The sequence below is a fragment of the Kryptolebias marmoratus genome, linkage group LG9 (genome assembly GCF_001649575.2).
Source record: "Kryptolebias marmoratus isolate JLee-2015 linkage group LG9, ASM164957v2, whole genome shotgun sequence".
Lineage (NCBI taxonomy): Eukaryota > Metazoa > Chordata > Actinopteri > Cyprinodontiformes > Rivulidae > Kryptolebias > Kryptolebias marmoratus.
Window position 1 is genome coordinate 27,682,151 of NC_051438.1, and position 7,113 is coordinate 27,689,263.

Genomic DNA, 7,113 nt, shown 5'->3' on the forward strand with positions numbered 1-7,113 from the left:
ATTTTGGCTTCGGTCGCTGCTCCTGCACGCTCCCGGCATTCTGATGTTAACAGGAAGTGACGTCACGTGTCTTCTTCATGAGTTATTTGGGGTTATTTTGTATTCCACGCTACACAAACCCACAAAGAAGAGACTAGATCGCAGAAACGGTGGAGAATCACTTTAGAAACAATAAATATTGGGTTAAAGTTGCAAAAAGTTGTGATTTTGCGGGGTTTGCTTGATTTTGCGTTAATAGTTGCGATCGCAACATCTCCAAATCCTGCAGGGTCTGTTTAGGGGAGGTGGGCACAGGTGAGTGATTACAACGAGGATTAGGTGGAGATGGGCGTGGCAAAGTAAACAAGAAGCAGAAACTAAACAAAACCCAGATCCTGACCCCTCCTGGAGTCAACCCCGTTAAAAATGGCTGCCACAGCTCAGCCAGTTTATCAGATATTTAACTAAAGTTTGTTGTGGTTGTAGCTGAGAGTAACTGAGGCTCGATTAAACCGATCATTTCTCATCATCAGATGATTTTAAGCTCAAGACTCTGGCGAGGAAGGCGGCGGGCGACGTGCATTCCCTCCAGGAACGCCGGGCTTTCATCTTACGTCTGCGTGTTTCTGATCCCGGTCGGCTCAAAGTTAAACTGTTGTGACTCGAAGCGCCACAGATTGTCGGGATGAAGGCGTTTCTGTTCGTCCTGTAAATAAAGAGCAGCTGGGACTGAATGACAACACAGCTCCGCGCCCACGATTCATTACTGGATGAAATGTTTTGGCAGCAGTTGTAACCAATCACTGATAGCTGTGGGAGTTCTTCGTGCATCATCATCACCATCATCGTCGTTCTTTTAGGCTCTCTGTCACGGTCATCTCCCCGGGAAGGAAGCTGGAGCTGCTCTGACCGGAGGTGAATCCTCAGAATCCTGGGGTTTTTGGTAATTAGGGATCAGCAGAGAGGTTTAGGGGCTGCAAGGCATGCTGGGAAAGCGGCACCTGACAGTAAAACATCTGGCTTTAGGTTCACCTGAATGCCACCGTTCTCTTTAAAGAAGGAATTACGTACAAATTTGAGCATTAAAAAAAGCACCAATCCGTCTGCTTGTCCGTGCAGGGTCGCAGGGAGGTGGTGTCCGCCTCCAGCGGTCTCTGCGCAGGACACGGGGGACACCTGGACATGTCTCCAGTCCTCCGCAAAGAGACAAACAACCATCCACGCTCTCAGTCACACCTGGGGACAGTTTGGAGTTTCCATTTAACCTAACATGCATGTTTTCAGTCTGTGGGAGGAACCGGAGGGAAAGGATGAAGAGAACCTGCGACCTTCTGGCTGTGAGGCGACCGCTCTGACCGCTCTACCACCCTGTCGCCCCCAAAGTCAGCATTCACACGATTAAAGTGTTGTTGTTTTTTTTGTTGGTCGCAGGATGCGAGACCAAAATCACGACCGTCCAAATAAGTTCCTGTCCAGCTCCGCCTCCGCCCTGCTCCCTACCCTCACTGCACATCACAGCAGGTGGAACGTGCAACCACTGGGAGTTAGTTTGACACACGGCGCCATGGAAACGAACACTGCAGTTTGAAAAGTTTTTTTTTTTTAACGCACACTGGATGGAGAAAAGAAAGAAGGTGAGCTCTCTGTCCTTTAGTTTGTTAAAGTTACACAACACGAGAGGAAACGGAGAGTCTGCGTTTATTTTACGTTTTAAAACGTCTTCATTTCGAGGCTAAGATGAAAGTTTTTGTTGCTGCTGGAAATAAATAAAAATAAGACTCTGAAGGATGCGTCTTGATGTGTTTATTTTCCAGCCCAGCAGCCTCACAGTTGAGCAGAAACTGCTTTTTGTTCATTTTTGTTATATTTTCACTCCATCCTGCCGTCTGCAGCAGAACAAGTCTGAAGCTTCAGCTCGTCTCTGAGTTTCTGCTCTGTGACAAAAAGTGATTTCATCTTCAACGAGCTGCAGACGTTTGTTCGGTTTTGTTTGTGTCGGAGCGGAAAAGAAGCGCAGTCAGTCCGCTCAGGTTGTTTCTAAACCTGTAAAACTTTTATTTTTTATTACTTTTCAAACCAAAAGTTTCCATTCACTCAGCTGTGCTCAGAAAGCCGAACGTCCAGAAAAAAAAGGAGAATAAAATAAAACAAAATGAACTTTTTATTTGTCTCCACGTGAATCTGAGCTTCTGACAGATTTAAAAACTTGACAAGTCCAAAAAAAAAAAAACAGTTTTTATTTGTAGGTAAAAGAAAGAAAAACACAAATTTGTGTAAAAGATTCTCAGCTCATTTGCATAAAAACTTTGATTTGATTAAAGAGAAACGTTCTTCTGTCAAAACAAGAAAAAAGCTCCTAAACATCAGAACCTTTTGCTCCACATGATGAAGTTCAACCAGCTGATAACCAGGTGATAACCAGCTAATAACTAGCTGATAAACAGTCTATAACCAGCTGATAACCAGTCTATAACCAGGTGATAACCAGCTGAAAACCACTAGATGACCAGCTAATAACCAGCTAATAACCAGCTAATAACCAGCTAATAACCAGCTGATAACCAGCTGATAACAAGCCGATAACCAGCAGATAACCAGTCTATAACCAGCTGATAACTAGCTAATGATCAGCTAATAACCAGTCTATAACCAGCTGTCATCTGTCAGGTAAACGTTTTAAGGATTTTGCAGATCGTTGGATTTAATTTAAATTTATTTTAACATCATATAAACTTCCTTCAGTGAATCAGGAGCAACGAGCTCTGATTGGTTGCTGTTTAAAACTTTTAACTTCATTTATTTGATTAAAATTTGTAAATAAAAACACTTCAGTTCCTTTAAAAACCTTGTGACCGAGTCATCAGGCGGTTTCCACCATGTTGGGCTCATCAGCAGCCGTCCCTCTGATCCAGTTTAAAGCCTCAGATCGGATCATTGCAGCCTTTGCTGCTTCTAATTCAGAGGCCTCTCTGGACTCTGAGAGCCCACCAAGCTGCTGGAAACAACAACAAACAACAACAAACAAAAAGAAAATCTGAGCTCAGATCAGCTGCTATGAAGTCGCCTCGGCTGTGACCCGTTACAGACTCTGGGTTAATTCGTTTCACCCCTGAGTGAAAAACGAGCAAACAGACTCTGACTCAGCGCCGCCGAGGAACTCTTCGCCATTTTCCTCGTCGCGTGGAGGTGAAAGACAAACACGACCCCCAGCGTCCGCCGCGGGACGGCCTTTTAACGTTTTGGTTTGGTCGTTTTCCAAGATTCCAACCTTCTCGCGTTGAGAAACAATAAAAAGAAACGTCTTTTATCATCTCTGAAACAAACACCTGCGTCAGATTAATCTGCTGCATCCATGTTTGTCTGAATTGTTGTTTTTGTTCACAGATACTTTTTTGTTTGATTTGACGACGTGATAAACGGCTCTGATCCGGATCTCATCCCAAACACACTTTAGGATAAAATCCTGTCATGCTGTAGAGTTTATGTGTTTATGAGTTAAAGCAAATTTACAGACAGAAACAGAAGAACCCAAAGTTTAAACTGAGCCACAAACAGAATCATTTCAGCGCTGGCTAACATGTTGACAGTTGTGTCTGCAGCCTCCCCTGAAGATCCTTGTCTCCCACTCCATCTTGGATTTGTTTTGTGTGTTTTGTCTCCCGGAGGAGGAGATCTTATCTGCGAGGAGACGCAGCTCGTTCCGCTTCAGGAAACCTGGAGAGAAAGTCTGGAGCCGCTGCTGATGCTTCTGGTCGTCGGCGCTCAAAACGATAAAACAGGAGGAAGCAAAGAATGTGCGTGCCGCGGTTATCAGGGACTTCCTGCCTGATGGGCCTCACATCCACACAAAACAACTGGGAGAATGTATATCCACAAGGATTTATCATATTTACAGCATATACTCGAATAAACTGGGCTTTTATTACGTTTGTAAATCATAGCATACAGTAAAAAACCTACAACAAGCATGGAGATAAATCAGTATCTACTGGCTCAGGAAGGTCAGAGGTCAAACAGCGACGGAGGAACACACTTCCTGTCAGGTGTGCAGACAGGAAGCAAAGGCAGAAAACGTTAAGCTAAATGTTGAGTAAAAGAAGCTAAATGTTGTGTAAAAGAAGTTAAATGTTGTGTAAAAGAAGCTAAATGTTGAGTAAAAGAAGCTAAATGTTTGGTAAAAGAAGCTAAATGTTGGTAAAAGAAGCTAAATGTTGAGTAAAAGAAGCTAAATGTTGAGTAAAAGAAGCTAAATGTTTGGTAAAAGAAGCTAAATGTTTGGTAAAAGAAGCTAAATGTTGGTAAAATAAGCTAAATGTTGAGTAAAAGAAGCTAAATGTTGAGTAAAAGAAGCTAAATGTTTGGTAAAAGAAGCTAAATGTTTGGTAAAAGAAGCTAAATGTTGGTAAAAGAAGCTAAATGTTTGGTAAAAGAAGCTAAATGTTTCGTAAAAGAAGCTAAATGTTTCGTAAAAGAAGCTAAATGTTTGGTAAAAGAAGCTAAATGTTGGTAAAAGAAGCTAAATGTTGAGTAAAAGAAGCTAAATGTTTGGTAAAAGAAGCTAAATGTTTGGTAAAAGAAGCTAAATGTTTGGTAAAACAAGCTAAACGCTTTGTAAAAGAAGCTAAACATTTGGTAAAAAAAGCTAAATGTTGAGTAAAAGAAGCTAAATGTTTGGTAAAAGAAGCTAAATGTTTGGTAAAAGAAGCTACATGTTGGTAAAATAAGCTAAATGTTTGGTAAAAGAAGCTAAATGTTTGGTAAAAGAAGCTAAATGTTTGGTAAAGGAAGCTAAATGTTGAGTAAAAGAAGCTAAATGTTTGGTAAAACAAGCTAAACGTTTGGTAAAACAAGCTAAACGCTTTGTAAAAGAAGCTAAACATTTGGTAAAAAAAGCTAAATGTTTGGTAAAAAAGCTAAATGTTTGTAAAAGAAGCTAAATGTTGAGTAAAAGAAGCTAAATGTTTGGTAAAAGAAGCTAAATGTTGAGTAAAATAAGCTAAATGTTTGGTAAAAGCTAAACGTTTGGTAAAGAAGCTAAATGTTTGGTAAAGAAGCTAAATGTTTGGTAAAAGCTAAACGTTTGGTAAAAGAAGCTAAACGTTTGGTAAAATAAGCTAAATGTTTGGTAAAAGAAGCTAAATGTTGAGTAAAAGAAGCTAAACGTTTGGTAAAACAAGCTAAACGTTTGGTAAAACAAGCTAAACGCTTTGTAAAAGAAGCTAAACATTTGGTAAAAAAAGCTAAATGTTTGGTAAAAAAGCTAAATGTTTGGTAAAAAAGCTAAATGTTTGGTAAAAGAAGCTAAATGTTTGGTAAAATAAGCTTAATGCTGGGTAAAATGCTTTAAGGAGACAAACAGTTTTACGTTAAATTCCAAAAGGTGACATTTAAAAACAGAATTATCCGTTTGAACAAATATCTGCGGGCTGCAATCTGAAGTTTCCCGGCTGAGGAGTAAAAAAAACGTTGAAGTCAGACTTTTATATTCGGCTGTCAGATCCTGAGGTCGGAGCAGATGCGACCAGCATGTCTGGAAGAGGCTCCTTCATCTTTTATTTTTAGTCAGCCAGCCCGAACCATAACCTCACCGCTCAGATTCACCCCGGGGGTTGCCCCATGTCACCACGCGACCACGGACGGGTTTCAACCGCCACCCCACCCAAAAACGAGCGCCGTCCAAGAGCGTGGCGTCTCCGCCCACAGGGTGCATCTGCACGGCCGTGTCTCCTTCTGACACGGCGTTACGTAAGGAAGAGAGCGCTGTCAGCAGTTGGCGCCGTCAGCAGTTGGCGCCGTCAGCAGTTGGCGCCGGCCTGCGTTCGATCGCCGCCGTCTGTTCAGGGCACAGCGAGACGACATGCGGCGTGGGCGGACGCAGCCAAAGAAACGGCTGGTGGAGTTTGATTCTTCCTGGGTTTGGTTTCTGAAGAAAACTCATCCTCAGACATGGAGCTTCTCTCTTAAAGCTACTCATCGCAAGGTTCGAGAAAAGATTCTCCTGAACTAAATCAAACGGTGCAGATTGAAGTTTTCCAGGTGTTCTGAAATGTGGCTCCACACTCCAGGAAACCGAAGCAGCTGACCCACTTTAGGCTGTTTAGGAAAACAAATGTTGCTCCAGGAGCAACAAACGGCTGTGAAACTGAGAGGTACGAATCCGAAACATCTGGAGGAGCTTTTAGTGACTAATGAGGTTAATTATCAGCAGGTCAGGAAGAGGAGTGAGGGTAACACGAGCATTTAGAGGCTGAATCTAAAGAAGGAAAGATGGGCAGAGGTTCACCAGCCTCTGAGGTCAAAGGTCAAGGCTGGTTCTGCTCAGGAACACTGTCTGTAAACACAGTTCACCGTGCTGTCCACAGATGCTGCTTAAAGCTCTATCAGGCAAAGAAGAAGCCCGATGTGAACAGATGTGTCTCCTCTGGACCAAAGAGGAGAACTGTTCTGAGGTCAGCCTGCCTCTCTGATGGTATGGGGGTGCATTAGTGCCTCTGGAAAGGATCGGCTCCCATCCAGGACTGTTGAACCTCAGGTCCAGATGTTTACAGACTGATGGAGATGCTGCACAGAGGGAAACATCTGGAACATCTGGAGCTGTTCAAACTTTCATCGGCTGGTTGAAACATCCGAAGTGAATAAAATATGGGTTTATGAGACTGCTTTTCTACGTTTTTTTACATTTACACAACGCCCCGGCTGTTTTGGAACGATGGTTGTAGAACGCGTGGCTTCAGTTGTCAACAACAGGAGGACGGCGGCGAGACGTGACGTCTGTTTGTCTACAGCTGATGGTCCCGTTTGGCGGCGTGCTAACAGTCCTCTAAAGGTTCACGAGCTGGACCCTTATTTTTATTACCCCCCCCTCAAGAAAAAAAGAAATAAATCCACGCTGAACAAATGAAAGTGCTGAAGTGGAACCCGAGCAGGAGCCTCGGCTCACACCGCCTGCAGGCAGGAGGGGCCTGGCTTACGATTACAAAAAGCACAAAGACGAGGCAGAAGCAGGGGCGCCTTCTCTGTCCTTCTCACCTGCAGCCGAGTGTCTGATTCAGACAACGACTTGTTCGCCACATTCCTGAGGCTCTCGGGTCGACTTTGACTGACGCTCGTGGTCGATGAGTCACAGGTAACCCC

The 7,113-nt window shown here is 43.3% G+C and overlaps 1 long non-coding RNA gene across 1 annotated transcript in view; it reads left to right on the forward strand.

The window, feature by feature from the left end:
- Positions 1–377: 377 nt before the first annotated feature.
- Positions 378–7,113, forward strand: part of LOC108236646 — a 14,698-nt gene continuing 7,962 nt past the window's right edge. The window contains exons 1-2 of the long non-coding RNA XR_001808610.2: positions 378–389; positions 2,875–2,876. This is a non-coding gene — a long non-coding RNA (uncharacterized LOC108236646). The remainder of the gene's footprint in view (positions 390–2,874; positions 2,877–7,113) is intronic.